Source organism: Anser brachyrhynchus (genome assembly GCF_964034855.1).
Source record: "Anser brachyrhynchus genome assembly, chromosome: 14".
In the NCBI taxonomy this organism is placed as follows: domain Eukaryota; kingdom Metazoa; phylum Chordata; class Aves; order Anseriformes; family Anatidae; genus Anser; species Anser brachyrhynchus.
Window position 1 is genome coordinate 18917720 of NC_137709.1, and position 19626 is coordinate 18937345.

At 40.1% G+C, this 19626-nt stretch overlaps 2 long non-coding RNA genes across 3 annotated transcripts in view; both read left to right on the forward strand.

Moving 5' to 3' along the window:
• The window catches only part of LOC308177542, an 82032-nt gene that overhangs the window by 12396 nt on the left and 50010 nt on the right, over nt 1-19626 (forward strand). The gene's annotated exons all lie outside the window — the stretch shown is intronic.
• Nucleotides 4268-7744, forward strand: LOC308177543. Its single transcript, XR_013939240.1, has 3 exons — nt 4268-4335; nt 5558-5637; nt 5941-7744. It is a non-coding gene; the product is annotated as an uncharacterized lncRNA (long non-coding RNA).

Below are 19626 nucleotides of genomic sequence, written 5' to 3' on the forward strand. Positions count from 1 at the left end.
TTTGGGTCCCTAGGTAAACTGTATTCCACTAAAGACAGGCCACCGCTGCTCAATTCTTCCTTCAGCATTTTCCAAGTGGGGCTTTTTTTCTACTTGCTGGGCCATTTTTCTAATTCATTGTAAAAGCTGAAACAGTGATCAGAAAGTTAAATGCCATGAAGCTGGTCCTGTACCCATTCTACAACTTGAAGGGAAACCGGTTCTTGATCATAATGCTGCCAGTTTTTCATGAATGGAGCAGGAATTTGTGATTGAAGAACAAGTACAGCTGAAGTAATATCAAGATACAGACTCCATAGCACCTTGCGCAAAACCTGGGGTTAGTTCATCAAAAAAAAAACTTTTTTTGTTGTTTGATTATGGATTGGGATGTTTTTAAAATATCTAAATAAGACGAAAACCAATAAATTGCAAAGCAAGGCTTTATACTAAGTATTACTGAACATTAGGTAAAACTGTGAGATGATGTCATTTTGAAATAAATCATCCTTATCTGTGCCTTGACCCTGTTTTTGGGCATTCCCAATAGCTCTGCAGTGCTGCTGGCCAGGCTGAGCCTGGTTTTGATGCTGATCCAAGTTTGCAGCTCAAATGTGACTTAGCAGATGCTTTTGTTTGGGGAAAAAATGCATGTAGTTGTGGTCAAATTTAATTAGTTTAGCCCTTCTCAGAACATCTCCCCTGGTTTTTGAAACAGGCTTATAAAAGAACCAAGCTTATAAAAAAGTGTTTTTCTGTGTGTGGCTTTTTCAGGTTTTCAAACTATAGTAATAGCTACTTCTGCAGCACCACACTGTAAGATTTCTGGTTTTATCTGCAGATTTGGGGGAGAATGCACTCCAAAGAAGAGAAGCATTTTAGAATCTCATCTGTTCTTTGGCAGTTTGTCATAATGTCAGGAAATTATAACTTGTTACGAAGTAAAAACTTCCTCTTCCTGCCAAGTTCTGTATTTTTGTCAGATCCTGCTTCCATTTTATTAAGCAAAGGGAGGTAATCCAGTCTTATTTTAAGACTGAAGTTCGAGACTGCATTTAGCAAAACAAGATGCTAGTTTTTGGTGTTGTGAATACTCTGACAAATCAGGATTACAGTGGGGGTGGTGTATGTGTGTGCTTACTGGCTGACTGATAGTGACAGTTACTAGCCCAATTACAGTAAGCTGGAGTTTTCTGGAAGACTGCAAAATACCTGGGGACAATTCTGCACCAAGCGGTGTTAAAGGTAGTAGGCAACAATCTCCACTGCCACGTGCTGGGGGAAGGAGCAGGTACTGCCTGTGCAGAGCAATGAAACAGTCATATGGAGGTGACTATCACATCTTTTTAAACCCACAAAATAAGGATTAGTCACTTATTTTTTTTCAGCACGGCTCATTCTCTCCTCTGTCTATGAGATGACAGCTGTTTGGTATTAGAGACAAGTCGTCATGTTTCTAGTAGACGCCAGAGAACACGTTCTAAGAATGATTTCTCATCATGAGCAACATGCCAACACCTCTCTACACAGGGATGCTCCAGCTCAGATACCTTTCTCATCTTTACTTTGGCTTCTTCATCACGATCACTGCTGGCTGCTGAAATATCAGTGAACTGATCTATTCAGTGTCACGAGTAGGCAGAAGTATTTGATTTGGCTGCTAAATGGGGTTAGACTGCTAAAGCCGAGCTGGCAAAAATGCAGTAACTGTGCGAAGATTCATATTTACTAGAAAAGCCCCCACATACATTCAAAAGAAAGCGAAAAGAAAGGAAAAGAATTAATTTACATGAAAAAATGGTGCTGTATATTTTTATGGAAATAGCTGCAGAATGGAGTGCTACTTGAAACAGTTTTCATTACTTATTCTTCTGTTCTTTTTCAACTCATTTTACTGGACCTTTTAAAGGTGTTTCTTTTATACACTGTAAAACTCAGTGTAACTTTTCTTGAGAAAAAGGAGTTGGGAAAGCTGTGAATCGCTTCTGAAGGTAAAAGGTAGATGGAACTACGAACAGAAGAGAATTGAGCTGATGTGTAAAATTCTGAACACTGAGGAACTAATCCTCCAGAAATGCTATATGTGGAAAATGGGACTGCACAAACCCAGGATGCAAATCAGGGACACTATTTTTAAGAGGTTAGATAATTAACCTCTAACTAACCTACCTTGGGAATGTGATTCTCAGTACTGTAATATTTTTCGTCTTTTTGTATGCAGGGGAGTGTTTGGTTGTGTGGCTTTTGGTGTTTACTTTCTTTAATCCAATCACTGAAGATTCTGAAGAAAAATTAGGGGTTCTAAAAAAAAATAGTGCTTGAGGTAAGCTATAGGGCCTTGCTGAGATTTTTTTTTTACATAGAGCCAACCCTGAAGGTTATGATAGTCCCACTGTACTCTAAAGTCATTTAGTTGTGCTCACTCATTTAGCTTTCCTATAATTAAAAGTGGAAGGACTTTTAAAGACATTGCTTGCTAACCAAACATTTCAACTAGGAAAATAGATCAAGAGAAAGCAGCCAAAGAACTGGACAGTACTAAAATCCTAATTTATCATACATGCCTATTTCTAATTTTTTTTGGCTGATCAAGGATGAGAATAGTAAACTATGTAACTGTACCCTGAAACTCTGATTTGTGGCATAACATAAGATGGTGCCAAATAGGGTTGTTATTGCTGGTTGCTTCTTTCTTACGAATGGCAATAATTTCCCATTACAAGCTGGAAAGCTTTAAAAAGTACACACGCACACAGAAATCCATCCTTTATAACACTAGCAGCTGGCTGCCATGTGAGTGCTTGACTTGTTTCTTTAAAAATGTGATTTATTTGGAGGAGATTTTTCTGTGGCACTTTGTTCCCCCTCAGGGTATCTCTGAGTCCATAGTACTGGAGATGGTGGTTAATGAAGACAGATGACATTCCCAGCCCCCAGGCTACTGTTTTCATTTCTCAATACTAGCCTTTGCATCTGGGAGTGTAGGTCAGCTGAGACATTCTCTGCCAACAGCAGGGTCTTTGTTTTCTTTCCCAACAGTCTTCCTTAATGGTAGTGTGGGAAAAAAAATGTTTGTGTTGTAGGAGCTTTCAAGGACAGTATTAGTTATAAATGCAGTGTGGAACGCGGCAATGTTCAGCCTAATAAATGAACATGAGCATGCCATTTCTTCCTTTCTTGTATAGCTCCTATAGTTACTCGATATACAGTGGTGCTAACAGTGGATAAAGACTTGACTGGAAAATTTGGTTTCAAAATAAGTTTTAAGAAGCTATGCATATGGGATTTTTTTTCTTACGTGAATCCTGTTAAAATATTTTATTTTTCCAAGAGGGAGGCAGACAATGTGTTTACACAGCAAACATCACAAGAAGGGTTTGTGACTCAAGTGAATGGCTGGGATTTGGTTTGGAGGTTAATCAACTTTTCAGGATCTCACTGTTGGCCACTTAATTAGGTCACTTGGCTCTCACAATGCGTATCCCATTGGTGACTCAGTTTGGCTTTGTTATAGAACTTATTTTAAAAACAAAGTGGATTTCCATGAAGTGACATAATTAAATTCATTTGCACTTGTCTCATTTTTCAACATGGAGGGAAGGGATGCCATCCAGAGGGATCTTGACAGGCTTGAGTGGTGGGCCTATATGGACCTTAATGATCAACAAGCTCAAGTGCGAAGTCCTGCACCTGGGTCAGTGTAATCCGAAGCACAGATAGAAATCTGAGAACGAGTGGATTGAGAGTATCCCTGAGAAGAAGGACCTGGGGATGTTGCTGCATGAAAAACTGAATATGAGGTGCCCTTGTTGCTCTCTGCAACTCCCTGAGGAAGGGAAGAGCAGAGGGGGTGCCAGCCTCTTCTCCCTGGGAACCGATGGCAGGTCATAGGGAACAGCACTGAGTTGTGCCAGGGGAGGGTCAGACTGCACATCAGGGAAAATTTCTGTACCCTCAGGGTGGTCTAACACTGCAACAGGCTTCCTAGTGAGCTGGTTGATGCCCCCTGTCTGGTGGTGGGGCCCCTTCTGGAGGCATTCAGATAATGACTTCAATAATATGCTTTAACTTGGTTGGCCCTAAAATGTTCAAGCAGTTGGACTTGATTTTTGTAGGTCCCTTCTAACTGAACTATTCTATTCTAAATTGATCCAACTACAAATACACAGATATAGTTGTGGTTCCCTTTTGGTTAGGGAAAACATAAATTGTTGTTTGTACAGATGTTTGTATTTGACTGTGGTTTTATGACCTCATCTTTATTATTATTCCATAATATTCATGTTGCAGATAAGTATCAGAAAAACTGCCCAAGGCTTAATTGCTAGAATATTAATGAGAAACAAGCACAGAAATGTAAGTGAATGCATTTAAAATGTGAACACATTTAGAAACATTAAATTTCTAATTGTTTTATAAAATGTAGGGTTTAAATAAAGATGGAATTCCTTCTGTAAAGATACCTGCTGTTTTCTTTTATAATTTTGTAGCTTTCTCTTAGCTTCTGTTTTTTGAGTCTTCTGCTGTGTTCTAATTGCATATGGTTTACTACTATAAGAAAAGAACACCTACAAAAAATAGCATGTTTCAAGCCATAGAGAATAATCGCTTGCTCCCTTAAATCTAGAAACTTCAAAGTTAAATTCAAAGAGATAAGAATCTTTGACGAAGGACCACTTGAGAAATGTGAAGATCATTCTACCTGTTCCTACAGAGATGTGGGAAAGTTGGGAATAACATTACATATATATGCATGTAATCATCTTTAAAGCATAAAATCCTCTTGAAGTCAATGATAATATATAGCTGACTTTAGTAGGATAAAAATTTTCTGCACTTCTTGAATTCTGTAGTGGAAAAAGTCCACCTCAATTCTGTTGGGGAGGGGAGAAGTATGAAGTTACATTTCTCTGAAAAGAAACTGAATTACTTAAGTAATAATTTCATTATTAGAGAGGAAAACAACATGGTTTGGATTCTTGGTTGCTTTGGTCTTATAATGTTGAGTTGTCAATTGATAAACTGGCTAAATTTCTTCAAAATGACTTGTGGGGGAAAAAAAATGAATAAGGAATTTTGCTGGTGTGTGTTTTTAAGATGCTGAATTTCATAGGATTGCCATGCTGAAATGGTGGCTCTCTTCTCTACTTTATAGCTTCTTAAGGAATGTGGCAGAGTGAACTAGAATTAATAAACCAAGAGCTGCTTTATGCTCTGTATCTGTAGTATAACAAGATAAAAGCAGTGCTTTTAAAAATATATATTTATTTTGGGAAAGGCTGCATCTATTTGAAGAGGGGCAAAAGTCGCAATATCCACATGCATATCTTAGTTTTTTTCCTTTCCTACTATTGAGAGGGAGCTCAAATTTAACAGGGTCACCTACTCACGCAACCTACTCACCACTGCTGAAAGCATTTTAAAAATCTTTTCCTCCCTTTTTTCATATCTTAAGATCACCCTTTCATAATGATAGGGGAATATACATATATGCTTACATATGTATTATCAGTTTATAGCTAAAATGAGGAAAAACAGAGCTCTGTCTTGTGTTTTTTTTGTTTTTGTTTTTTTTCAGAGATAACCAGTGAGGTTCTCACAGGAATCACTAAGGCAGAAAGAAATCCAAATGAAATTGTTACAGTAACATATTTCCTGGTACTGCTTTCTTAAAACTTTGGAACTTTTTTCCAATACCTTCCACTGAAACCTAAGATAGATTTTTCATTAATTCAGGAATTTTATTTACAATGGAAATTGTTGGCAAATTTTAAACAGGTGCCTCAAAAATATTAGGAAATGTATCTCTAAGAAAGTAGGTCTGTACAAATAAAGTTTAAGTTTCAAGATGTACTCTACTACTCTTTTGCAAGTTCCCTGCATAAACTTCTTAAAGACTGTTGTCCAGGTTCTGTCCCCATTGCATTTTAACCCTCTTCTCTCCCTTTCTTCTTGTCACAGGAGAGGATGGGCTCGTAGTTCTGAAGTTTGGCATGACCTTAGCAAGCTGGTGTGCTTGAACTGACTAGAAATGAGATGCAGTGGGGTAACGTCCATCTATAAGAGTGCAAGAAAGTCATAGTACCAGAAAATTCCCCTACACTGAAAAAAACAAGTTGAGCTATGTTAATGCAGGAGATGAGGTTGAGAAAGGCAGTGAAGTCAATGGTGTTTTGCCTTCTTTGGGACTGCAGGGAGCAGCCCTAGTACCAGCAGGGAACAGTGACAATTTGAAAAGGGTCACTGATTGCTCAGCTTTGCCTAAAGGATTCTACTGCAGATTATAAATAGGACAATTGTGCATTGAACTCATGGAATTATAGGCATCAGTTAGACATTTGTGGACTTCTAGTCAAGGCAAGATCACAGTAGATATCCTTGAATATGGCTCAACCTCTTCCAAATCAACTGCCTTAATGTTGGTGAAATCTGTTTTCCCCTCCTCTACAAATACAGAAGTATTGAAATAGTGTATATATAAATTCTTTGGGATCAAAGTAATGAAAGTCAGATATACATTTGGGCCTTTATATACTCCAAGAAATAAACAAAAAAAGCTGTGCCCAGCTGCTGTGTCCCTTGGCCTCCTGCCCAGGTGTTGCCTTACCTCGATCAGGTGTTGCTGGATCTCATGAGAATGTGCCCCTCCTATAGCAAGGGATGAAAGCATTAAAAACAAACAATTTTTCTTTTTCTCTGGTGGAAATTGTGTTTGAAATTAGTTACACTGTTTGGAAATTGAGTGCAGAACAGGCACATGCTCTGATTCACTCTAGTCTGGTATTTTCTGTGGCTGCTTTTTGTTAGGTACAAGTAAACATAAAGCACTTGCCGTTTGTTAGTATTTTAACAGCCACTTTACTTTCAGTTTGTGCTGGTATTAATTATGATTGTCAGTTCAGTGAAACTGAACTATAAATCAGACTTTACGAAAAATAGTCACTTTAATACACTGTTAATTTTAGTTGCCCGTCTTTCTGGCTATGCAATATGCTGGAAGCATTTTCCTTACCAGTTATCACAGTAGTCTGATCAGTTTTTTCTTTTGTTTTCCCCAGGCCTGTTTAAATCATTTGAATTGAATTATTGTGATTCAAAGCTGGTGGTGGATTTGTAAATGAATCCACTGCAATTAAAGGAGCTGACTGCTGTAGTATAGATACTTCTATGTGCAAGTAACTCAATGTTTCTTTTTAATTTATATTTCTTAAAGGCTGAACTGCCTGTTAGTGACCAGAAGTTTTTGCATGTTGTCGTCTTGTAAACCAAAGTAACACTTTTTTCAAAATGAAAAAAGTTACCCAACTCAAAATGAAGAAGTAGGCAGGAGTGAAAACAACTGAAGAGAAACAAGCCTGAGTATGAGAAGAACGTTAACATTTTTTGTTCAACTTTAAAGTTATTGTTTGTATCTTATCATGAAGGAAAGAAAGTTTGCAATCAAACATACAAAGAAATTGAAAATGAGCTGATAATATCTACTCATATAGCATCAATGTGTCTTATCTGCCTAGAACCTGCATCTCGTAATTCCTGCAAAACAAAATGATTGTCATTTTATTAATTCAAGCATATGTATTAAAAAGGTACAGCTCTCCAAAGAGCTACAGAAACTGGAAATAGATTCACTAAGAACTCTTTTGTCATACTTGACTTGTATAAGGTAGCATACTGTGTTATGAATTGCAAGTTATGATAGAAAATCAAGATGGCACACGTGAAATTGGTCTTTAAATTTTACATACTAGTAAATCAAGAGCAAAAGTAGGAAATAAAATATATCATGCTTGTGTGTGTTCTAATGAATTCCCAAAGCAATTACTTACAGATCTATAGTTTCTAGCATTCTCTTGATCAAGGAGAGAACAAAAAGCAATTGCCTTGCAGAGTTTGTATATGAGACAAAATGAGGAGATAGTAAAGGAAGCATAGTAAATCTCACCAATAGAGGATTATCTGATTTCTTTAGATGACAGTTATGAAAGAGCAATACATACTTTATTTTATGAGTCTAGTAATACAGGCATCCCATTCTTGCAGAATTGGGTAAGGGTACTGGCACTGAAAAGTGCTGATTTAAGGGTTGTGGTAGATTATGAACTGAGTAGGGAGGGTAACTGGTAGTCAGAAGAACAATCATCTCTTAATGCAACTTCCCTGTGGTGACTAGATTGTACTTTACCTCTCTGTCACTGATGTTGGCAAGCAAGAAGCCTCAGTAACAAAACAAGGTATACAGGTATAAACGTCAGGCTCTTGAGTGGCTGCAGTTAACTCTGAGAAAAGAATATCACAGCTTTAGGGCAAAGCAGCAGCAGACAACCGTAAAATAGGAGTAGCTGAAATGAAACTTTGTGCTGGGGGAGCCATATTTATTTATGAGATAAAAGTTGTTTGCTTACGGAAAAGAAACAAGCTTTTTAGGAAAAAAATGTTGCAAATGAATACAGCCAAATATGAATAGAATATGCTAATTGATTTGAGTTGAATGACACATAATGTTGACTTGTGTTTGCCTGTGGAAAGAAAGGTAGCAATATGAAACCCGGTCAGAGTCCATCACTTGCCTCCCTCTTTCCCACCATGCTGTTGACTGATTGCTCGGTAGTTTGTCTAGTATAGAAATGGCATGTCTGACATCCAGCTCTGTGTCTTTTTCTGGAAGAATCAAACAGAGCAGCAGCTAGAGTAAATGCTTTCAGGACATTGCTTCAACTCCTAGGCATCAAAACAAACAAGGCTGTCTCTAATCCTTCTCTGGGTTTAATCAAAGTATAAAAAATTGAACACCCCCCTGAAACATCAGAGAAAAAGTGTCTTCGTGTTGTGGCTATTTAGGTATTGTGGCTTCAGAGGAAAAGGTGAAGCTTCAGTGTTTCTTCTGTTATGTCTCTGTACCATTTTTGGCTAATGTTCTCTGTGTAGTAGTCAGGTGGTCATCAAACCCAGTGGGCTGGCCATCAGTAACATCAGGTTTAGTAAGAAAAATACCAGATGGGAATCAATCTTAAGTTAAAACACAGAAATGAATGAAAACATTTGGAGTAAAATTGCCATCTTCCTTGGATGGTGGAGGGCAGTAGGTATGTCCTTGCTGCAATGGTTATTGTTGGGTGTTGAAAGGGGAGAGGGAGGTCATTGTGGAGTGTAATTGCAGCTCCAAGTTCTGATGGCAAGAACACTGCGAATGGTGTGTCCTTCTTCACCTTTCTGTCAGGGGAGACTGGAGCCTATCCTATATTTAGGGAGCATATGCAAATTATGTGATATAATTTGCATGATCAATCATTATCGAGGTACTTGTTTTCAGAAATGATGGCTAACAGCTTGATTACGAGTGTAAATGCTAATGCAATAGCACAAAGTGAGTTTTAGCAAAGGAGCTTCTGTTATTGACAGGTCATAAGTGTGCCTGTTCCATGCAGTCCTTGAGCTACCCTGGCAGGGGGAAAAAGGTTGCTGATTTGGATGCTGATACGTATTCTGCTTTAAGTTCTGAATGGGCCAAGGTATGGCTGGAGCATTGTGCAATAGGTCCACGTTTACAGCTACTGATCACAGAATCGTCTAGGTTGGAAGAGACCTCCAAGATCACCCAGTCCAACCTCTGACCTAACACTAACAAGTCCTCCACTAAACCATATCACTAAGCTCAACATCCAAACGTCTTTTAAAGACCTCCAGGGATGGTGACTCAACCACTTCCCTGGGCAGCCCATTCCAATGCCTAACAACCCTTTCAGTAAAGAAGTTCTTCCTAACATCCAACCTAAACCTCCCCTGGCGCAACTTCAGCCCATTCCCCCTCGTCCTGTCACCAGGCACGTGGGAGAATAGACCAACCCCCACCTCTCTACAGCCTCCTTTAAGGTAACTGTAGAGTGCGATAAGGTCTCCCCTGAGCCTCCTCTTCTCCAGGCTGAACAACCCCAGCTCCCTCAGCTGCTCCTTCTAAGACTTGTTCTCCAGACCCCTCACCAGCTTGGTCGCCCTTCTCTGGACTCTCTCTCAAGCACCTCCATGTCCTTGTAGCAAGGTGTCCAAAACTGAACACAGTACTCAAGGTGCGGCCTCACCAGAGCCGAGTACAGGGGGACAATCACTTCCCTAGACCTGCTGGCCACGCTGCTTCTTATGCAAGCCAGGATGCTGTTGGCCTTCTTGGCCACCTGAGCACACTGCTGGCTCATATTCAGCTGACTATCAACCAGTACTCCCAGGTCCTTTTCTGCCAGGCAGCTTTCTAACCACTCATCTCCCAGCCTGTAGCGCTGCTTGGGGTTGTTGTGCCCCAGGTGCAGGACCCGGCACTTGGCCTTGTTGAACTTCATGCAGTTGACCTCAGCCCATCGGTCCAGCCTATCCAGATCCTCCTGCAGAGCCTTCCTACCCTCGAGCAGATCGACACAGCACCTAACTTGGTGTCATCTGCAAACTTACTGAGGGTGCACTTGATCCCCTCATCCAGATCATCGATAAAGATGTTAAATAGGACTGATCCCAGTACTGAGCCCTGGGGGACTCCACTAGTGACTGGCCTCCAACTGGATTTAACTCCATTCACCACAACTCTTTGGGCCCGACTATCCAGCCAGTTTTTAACCCAGCGAAGCGTACGCCAGTCCAAGCCCCGAGCAGCCAGTTTCTTGAGGAGAATGCTGTGGGAAATGGTGTCAAAAGCCTTACTGAAGTCAAGGTACACCACATCCACAGCCTTTCCCTCATCCACCAAGCGTGTCACTTTGTCATAGAAGGAGATCAGGTTTGTCAAGCAGGACCTGCCCTTCATAAACCCATGCTGACTGGGCCTGATTGTCTGGTTGCCCTGCAAGTGCCGTGTGATGACCCTCAAGATCATCTGCTCCATGAGCTTCCCTGGCACTGTAGTGCCCAGGCCTATAGTTCCCTGGGTCTACCCTCTGACCCTTCTTGTAGATGGGCATCACATTTGCTAGCCACCAGTCGACTGGGACCTCCCCTGATGGCCAGGACTGCCAATAAATAATGGAACGCGGCTTGGCCAGCTCCTCTACCAGTTCTCTCAGTACCCTCGGGTGGATCCCATCCAGCCCCATTGACTTGCATACATCCAAGTCCTGTAGCAGGTCACCAACCATTTCCTCATGGATAGCGAGGGCCACATCCTGCTCCCCATCCCCTTCCACCAGCTCAGGGTACTGGGTATCCAGAGAACAACTGATCTTGCTGCTAAAGACTGAGGCAAAGAAGGCATTAAGCACCTCAGCTTTTTCCTCATCCCTTGTAACTAAGTTTCCCCCTGCATCCAGTAAAGGATGGAGATTCTCCTTAGTCCTCCTTTTGGTGTTGATGTATTTGTAAAAACATTTTTTGTTATCTTTAACAGCAGTAGCCAGATTGAGCTCCAGATGAGCTTTGTCCCTTCTAATTTTGTCCCTGCACAGCCTTGCAACAGCCTTATAGTCCTCGTGAGTGGCCCGCCCTTTTTTCCAAAGATTATAAACCCTCTTTTTTCTCCGAAGCTCGAACCACAACTCTCTGTTCAGCCAGGTCGGTCTTCCTCCGCGCCGGCTCGTCTTTGGGCACATGGGAATAGACCGCTCCTGAGCCATTAAGATTTCCTTCTTGAGGAGTGCCCAGCCTTCCTGGACTCCTCTGCCCTTCAGAACCACCTCCCAAGGGACTCTGCCAACCAGTGTCCTGAACAGCTCAAAGTCAGCCCTCCGGAAGTCCGAGACAGCGGTTTTACTGGTCCCCTTCCTGGCTTTGCCAAGAATAGAGTACTCTACCATTTCGTGGTCACTCTGCCCAAGACAGCTCTCGACCACCACATCTCCCACCAGTCTGTCACTGTTTGTGAACAGAAGGTCTAGCGGGGCACCTCCCCTGGTAGGCTCTCTAACCAGCTGCGTCAGGAAGCTATCTTCCACACTCTCCAGAAACCTCCTAGACTGCTTTCTCTGGGCTGTGTTGTGCTTCCAGGATATGTCTGGGAAGTTGAAGTCCCCCACGAGAACAAGCGCTGATGATTTCGCGGCTTCTGCCAGCTGCCTGTAGAACTCCTCATCAGTCTCCTCATCCTGGTTCGGCGGTCTATAACAGACCCCCCACCAGGATGCTTGCCTTGTTGGCCTTCCCTCTGATCCTAACCCACAGAGACTCAACCTTATCAGTCCCAGCCTCAAGCTCCTCAACATCAAAACACTCTCTAATATAGAGAGCCACACCACCACCCCTTCTGTGCCACCTTTCCCTTCTGAAGAGCCTATAGCCAGACATTGCAGCACTCCAGTCATGAGAGTGGTCCCACCACGTTTCCGTGATGGCAACCAAGTCATAGCCTGCCTGCTGCACGATGGCTTCCAGCTCCTCTTGTTTGTTACCCATGCTGCGTGCATTAATGTAGATGCACTTCAGTGGGGCCATTGCCTTCTTCCCCGGCCTTGCCATTGTTCCCCCCGGCACAGCTCCAACAAGCCTTATTTCAGCCATGTCCCCCTTCTTACCTAGTTTAAAGCCCTCTCAATGAGCCCTGCCAGCTCCTGGGCTAGAATCCGTTTTCCCCTTAGAGATAGGGACCCGTCTGCAGCCATCAGGCCGGGTGCCGAGTAAAGCACCCCATGGTCAAAAAAAAAAAAAAACAAAATTTCTGTGTTGGCACTAGCCTCTGAGCCATGTGTTAATCAGGTGGGCTTTCCGTGTCCACTCTGTACCCCTCCCTGCTACTGTAGGGATGGACGAAAACACCACCTGTATTCCCGCTCCATCCACTAACCATCCCAGTCCCCTAAAGTCCTGTTTGATAGCCTTCAGGCTTCTCTCTTCAATATTATCACTGCCAGCCTGGACTATCAAAAGCGGATAGTAGTCAGAGGGGCAAACCAGTTTAGGAAGCTTTCTGGCAACATCCCTGACCCTGGCCCCAGGGAGGCAGCAGACTTCCCTATGGGTAGGGTCAGGCTGACAAATACGGCCCTCTGTTCCCCTGAGAAGGGAGTTGCCTACAACAATTACCCTTCTGTCTTTCTTGGTGGAGGCAGTCTTGAGGCGTGGAGTCGACCTCCTTGCCCTAGGTATCCTCCTGGGTAGACTTTCTACCTCATCTTCACCCACTGGTCTCTCAAGCTCTAGGGCCTCAAGCCTGTTGTGTATGCGCACCTGGGAAGGTAGGAGGGGGGGGGCGTCGCCTGCGAGGTCAAGCAGGGACCTGTCTCCATCCCTCCTCAACTCCTAGGTCCCCTCCCTCTGTCTGACAGGGCAGGGGGTCCACCCCCATTTGGGGTGTCTCACCCCGGTACCTCTCCTTCAGGCCCTGCAGGGAGTTGCTCCAGCGGTCTATCTCTGATGATATCATGGAGCAGGGTTTAAGCTCATGGCCTGGTTCAGTGCTATGGTATAAGTACTCCAGGCATAGAGATGAAAATTAAAAACAAATTGAAAGCAGGTCACCCAGGTAAAATGAGCTTTTGCTAATCTGAAATATTTCATTAAACTTCAGGCTTAAAAATTTTGTCATAGAAAATATCAGAGTTTGTGCCTATGGCATCTATGTGAGATGGGATACTAAAGGATCGTGTATAATGCTACTGATGAATAGTTTTCATTGACATTTTTGAACAACTATGTGATTTGTATTAACTATCTTTTAGGGATTATAGACAGCTAATTTATACTTGCCTTTTTAACTTTAAAAAAAGAAGGTGCAACTGGTATAAAAGTATTGTTTTGTTTTGTGGTTCTGAAAATAGTCGGGCCTCCTCGACTCAAATATTTCTCTAATGTGATTAGAAAACCTTCAAATGTAAATATTTATAATATAAAGTTGTAGCAAATTTTACCTTTTTATTTTCTAACTGTATCCTCTCCACATCTTTTAAACGCACTTAAATTCTGGATTATAAACTAATACACTGGAACTCAAAATGCTAAAAAGATAGCTTATAGTCTCTCAGTAACGCAAACATTCTTACTTAGAGCACTAAGTTAGGTCTTAATTATGGTAAAATAAATGATTTATTTACTAATTCACAGTCTACCGTAACTTGTTACTTTATCTCACTAAGAATAATAAATAAGTTCCATCCAAACATCCTATCGGTTCATCCTCCCTAGAAAATGAGCTCATTAAATATGTGTGAGAAGGGTATTCTATGTCAAAATTTTTCTCCTGGTTGAATAAACAAAGCTTTATTTGTGTTGCTGAGTTTGGAACATCTTGAGTTTCTTGGTGACACTTTAATTATTACTACTGATGCTACGATTAAGGGCTCAGTGAATCAGCACGGTAAGATAAGGCCTGTCCCAAACTTTGTCTAGTTGTTGCTTTCAAGATTTTTTTTTTCCTATCTGTTGCATGGGAACACATGGAAGGAGGGGGCTAACACAGACATGGTTCTTAAAGCATGGAAAATTATATTTAGGGCTATTGTTTTCAATCTAGACAGGTGATCTGAACTGTAGTTGCTACTCTGACAGCTTTTCTGCTTCCATTTGAGGACTATGCTGGTTGTAGAGTAGTCTTTGGTGGCCAAGTTCAGAGTGCAGAATTTCTAGAATATAGCAATTCGAAAGGCTACTGTGTGATCTAGTGAACAAATCATTGCAGAAGGAGAATTGCAGGTCTGAAAATGAATTTGGTGATTACAAAATTTCTAACTCAATAGATTAACCTTATAATCCACTTTTTTCTAGTCAAACCAGCCTTCAATAGTTCTGACCTTTGCCTGGAAAACTCAGTAAAACCACACAGTGCTTCAGCCTGTTCTTGTACAACACCTGCTGCAATGCAGAATGGGCTATGGTTATGATATGAATAATAAGAGGAGAAAGGATGAATAATCTCAGGGATTAATTATGAGTTATTTGGGAGGAATAAGTGGCAGTTCCTGCTAACCCCACTTTGAATGAATACAAATATTATGTTGTCATATGTCTGGCACTCTTAATTTTAGGAATTTTCCATTTCAGGAATACCATATTCCTTTTATTTTTGTTCTTAAAAAGTGCATTTCACTTATTTCCTTTTTTTCTTTGCATATGCTGTCTTCGATATTTTAAGCTATTTCAGAGATTCCTTTTGAAGCATGTTTTTTTTTTTTTTTTGGTGAAGTCATTTAATTTTTCATTCCTGGATGATGGCAGTTACCTATAAGTTTCAGTAGATATTTCTGTTATGGAAAACTGGCTATTTCTTTCCATGCTGGGCTTAAAAAATCAATAAAGTAGTATATGCAATGACAAAAATTCGCAGTGAACTAACAGCTTGATTACTTACCAAAATTGTTTTCTATGGCTTTTTGTTCCCTGGTCTCTTTAGATATCTGTTGTATGGAATCCTGATTATGAACCAATCTGACAACTGTCACTCACAAGCTACTTGGAGTGTAACTGTGCAAAGAACTTAGTTCTTGTTGTATGTTGAAGAAAATGCATTAGAACTAACCTTCACTTCTGTTACTTTTAGGTCAAAATTAGCAGAACTGTTAAATTTGTAGTAGTATCTGTGATTATGTTTTTAGTTATGTTCATATTCTGTAAAATAAATGATTTAAAAAAATAGGGAAAGGAAGTCCCTGAAGTACTAATTTTCCATTTATCAATAAGTGTAGGGAATAAAAATAACTACTTTAAGGCATCTTGTTCTTTAAAAAGGCTGGAGCCATTGTGAGTTAACATAAATTTCAAGTTCCTTTATGATGAACTCTTCATGATAGTGGGATTATCTGGTAGAGTGACACCACAAGTGAGCTGGGATCACTTAAATCAACTTATAGTAAGGGCTATAGCACTTTGATTAGTAGAGGGGTTCAGAAAAAGACTTATTTTAGATTTCAGAATGGCAAGGGTCTGTGGTGAGCTGGAAGGTGGGGAGATTAATTCTTCAGAGGTTATACACAATCATTTTCAGCCTTTCAAATATTTGTGAAATTATTCTCATAAAGCTTGGAAAGTGAGCTTCCAATCTGTTATCTTGCAATCTTCTGGTATCTGAAAGGACTGGGGGGGGGGGGAATAAAAAAAAAAATAAATTACTTGGGACAGGGAGAGAAGAACAAAACGAGAACAAGTGGTATGAATTATATATCCTGGGTGTGACAGATACAGTATTGTATGGAGATGACGCTGGGCGATGCTCAGATCTGCTTCTCATTCTGATATTGATCTGTTCTCTTACCTGTGTGTCTGGTTCTTCCTTTAGACTTCCTTTTGCTTAGTTAGTGCTGGTTTCTTCAAAACCTGTCGTTGAAACAGTCACTACCAACAGAGCTACAGCATTGTCTGGGGGCTCTGGGCTATATGGAGTGCTAACAAAATAAAGTTCCTTCCAAGGGGGACCAGATGTCTTTCAGATATTGAAAAAAGTATTTCCAAATTTCTTAACTGTGATTAACTGATCATTGACCAATATGATGTACAATGAAGGCTCCCAGACCAGTTTGCTTATGCGTTTCTCAGCAGTCTGAATTAAGAAAAAATTAGCCCTTCCGGGTTCACGCTTGGCCTGTTGAAAAGATGTGGTGATGAGGCAGATTAATTTCCTTCACTTTGGATTAGGAATGGGAGCTTTCTGATAAGCAATAATTCTACCTTTAAAGAAAATATCCCAGTGGGCGTATTAATTTGAATTTGCTATATAATATGAATCTGTCTAGTTAACTGGCTTGATTATCACTTCATAACGAAACAGGTAACATAATTTTCTGTTTCATTGTCTGACCTACTGTACAGACTTTCCTTGTTCTTGCCACTGCATTTTAAACTTTCCTGTTGGAGACTTTTTTTTAAAGTATTTTAAAAATTAATTCTGATTAGTATTACATAATATGATGTGCATTTAGGTATGCTGCTTAGGCTCTCCTGGCTCACCTCTTTTTCATTCCTTGTCTCAATTTTCTCATTTGGGGTGAACAGTATTTCTGCATTTACATCGTAGTGCTGTAGGTGGCAAAATGGACACCACCATCAATACTTTTTCTTACTTATATTCCCTTTCTGTCTCTCTGGAGCTTTGCTTCTGATTTTTATGTTCCTCCTCCATGACAGCAGTACATTGTATTCAAGCCTGTACATTTTCAGCAGTAACTCCCAAATCCCTACCCTGGTCAGTATGCAGCAGCCTAAGCCTAAATGTCACATCAGAATCTTTCTAGTTTCCATTTCTTTTACTTTTCCAGTTCTGGCTTGGAGGTTTTCCTTTTATTGCTAAATGAAAGGATACTATTACCTGCAATCATCTGCAATTTCCATCATATAAACCCAGGAAGTAAAATGATACTGTAATCCACTTCCAATCATATTACAACAGTCCTCATTAATTGAGGCTTGGTCTTCAATCACCTCATAAGATTATGAAGATGGATTTTTGCTTAAAAACTACCACCCTAGTTGAAAATATTAGTTTGCTGAAAGCCTCAATTGTGTGCTGGAATTGGGCTGGGATACAGCATGTTTTCATGCATGACTCAGCAACGTGCTCACAACCTGTGAACTGTTTCACATTACTCAAATCTCTGCTCAATGCTGAGGTGCAAAAAGCCCACAGCTATAACCCACGTAATTTTAAACTCTGAATGCATAAGGGTCTAAAGTTGGATGGTTGAAACTGATTTTCCTAATTAGGGCTGCAGTTTCTCATTAGATCTTTTGGCCAGGTAGGAGGTGATAGTGTCAATTATCTTGATTGAAGTGCAGGTTTTTCTTTTTTCTCCAGATGTCTTTCTTCCAAATGAATCTGGAATTAAATTCAATTGTATGCTGGCTCAATTCCTACAATAACAAAAGTTTTATGATGTAGCTGGAGAGGGGCCTGATTACTCTAGATAAAATCACTGCTTAGATCTTGGTTTCTCAACATGAACTGAAACTGAAGACATACAACTACATTCCAGGACTTTACTATTTAGCTGTACAATAACACCTTCTGATTTCTTTACCAGGGAACGGGATTTTGTTCCCTCTTTCTGATGTAGCCTTTTTGAATCTTCCATTTCTTGCACATAGGGCTTTTTTACTTTATAGTATTTTTTTTTCCAGTCAAATCTTTAAAATCCAATACTGTGCTGCTTATTTTCCTTGACAGGCCTCACTGCTCATCGTTTTGCCTTTTGTACATAGTATGTTTTTATACTATTCTGGAATCACAGGGAAGACTTAGCAGAAAAAAATCATTTTATATAGCAGAATATATCGAACACTTACAATAAGTTTTATTAATTTCAGGGAACTGATTTTTTTTGTCAGCTATTCATTTTCTGTGAACCATTTGATACTGTATTAATAATACTACACTATCAACCTTGCATTTAAGTCATCGTATTTAGACTCTCACATTTCTTTTCATAGCATATTCTATCCTTTATTCATTTGGAAATAAAATTCTTACAATTTCTCATCAGTTCTTTTAGAGCAAGAATATATCGCTCAAAGTCAAGTACATCTGTATCTTTAAAAGTCTGCAGAAAAAAAAAAGTGAGCACAGTCAGTTAGATTTTGATATTCCAGTATTTAACAAGCTATTTCTCATAGAATCATAGAATGGCTTGGATTGGAAGGGACCTTAAAGATCATCTAACTCCAACCCCGCTGCCATAGGTGGGGATGCCACCCACTAAGGTGAGAAATGTTATCCTGTGTTATAATACTAAGAAATTTATTGTTTGAAGACCTTATATAGCACCAACTATAAATCAGTCAAAGAGAGGTGACTGCTGTTTTTTTACAGTGACAGACATGCTATATCTCATATTACACATGAATTAACTCTTTTTGGTGAGGTAATTTTGATCATGTGTCATAATATCTCTCAGAAGAACAAAAGCTTCTAAAAGCTTATTTTTTGTCAAATACCAAGACACTTAATTAGAGATAAGGTGTTCAGAATGGGGTGGGGGCAGTAGCTACTTGTTGCTTTGTGTTTTATTGTCTACTTTGAACAGGTCAGAGTTAACTAAGCATTTTTTTTGGTATTTAGGCCATACACAGTTGTTACAAGTCACAGCCGTGAGGCTCTGTTGTCCTGGGACTATTGCTTTCTAATCCTGACACAGGTTGTCTGCAGCTACACAATGTTTCCACATCCTCTGTGGTTTTTATCCAACAGTCCTTATAGCATAATACAATCCATCATCTCAGTGTTGTCCTGAGTCCATTCCCTATAGCTAGTCCTTACAACTCAGCAAAAGGAAGAGTGAAACAAAAGCATGTAATTAAAACTTTAGCAAATTAGAGGGTATCAGAAAGAAATTCTAGTTCAAGTAATACCACACAGAACTGTGTAATTTTGCCAACATGGTCTGAGACCCAAATTTGTTCAGACAACCCCATTTAGTGTTTCTTACGAGATAAGGATGAGATACCTGGTGATCATATGCTCAGCCATCGTGTTTGACCACGTTAAGTTTCATAGTTCAAATGATTTGACTTTACCTAGGTGAACATAGCTTGAAAAACAGGTTTTTAGAAAAATCAGAAGACCTTCAAACCCAATATACCTCTAAGACCATTATCTTAAGAAGCAAGGAGGAAGATGACAAATTAGAGTAGTAAAGCAGAATGCAGAGCTCTACCTCTATTGTAAGTTGCAATAAGCCTCTTAAAGCCTTTTAGAATCAGGCTTTCAGGGTAGGGATGTAATTGATTCATACATATGAATAACTTGCCAGTTTTCTC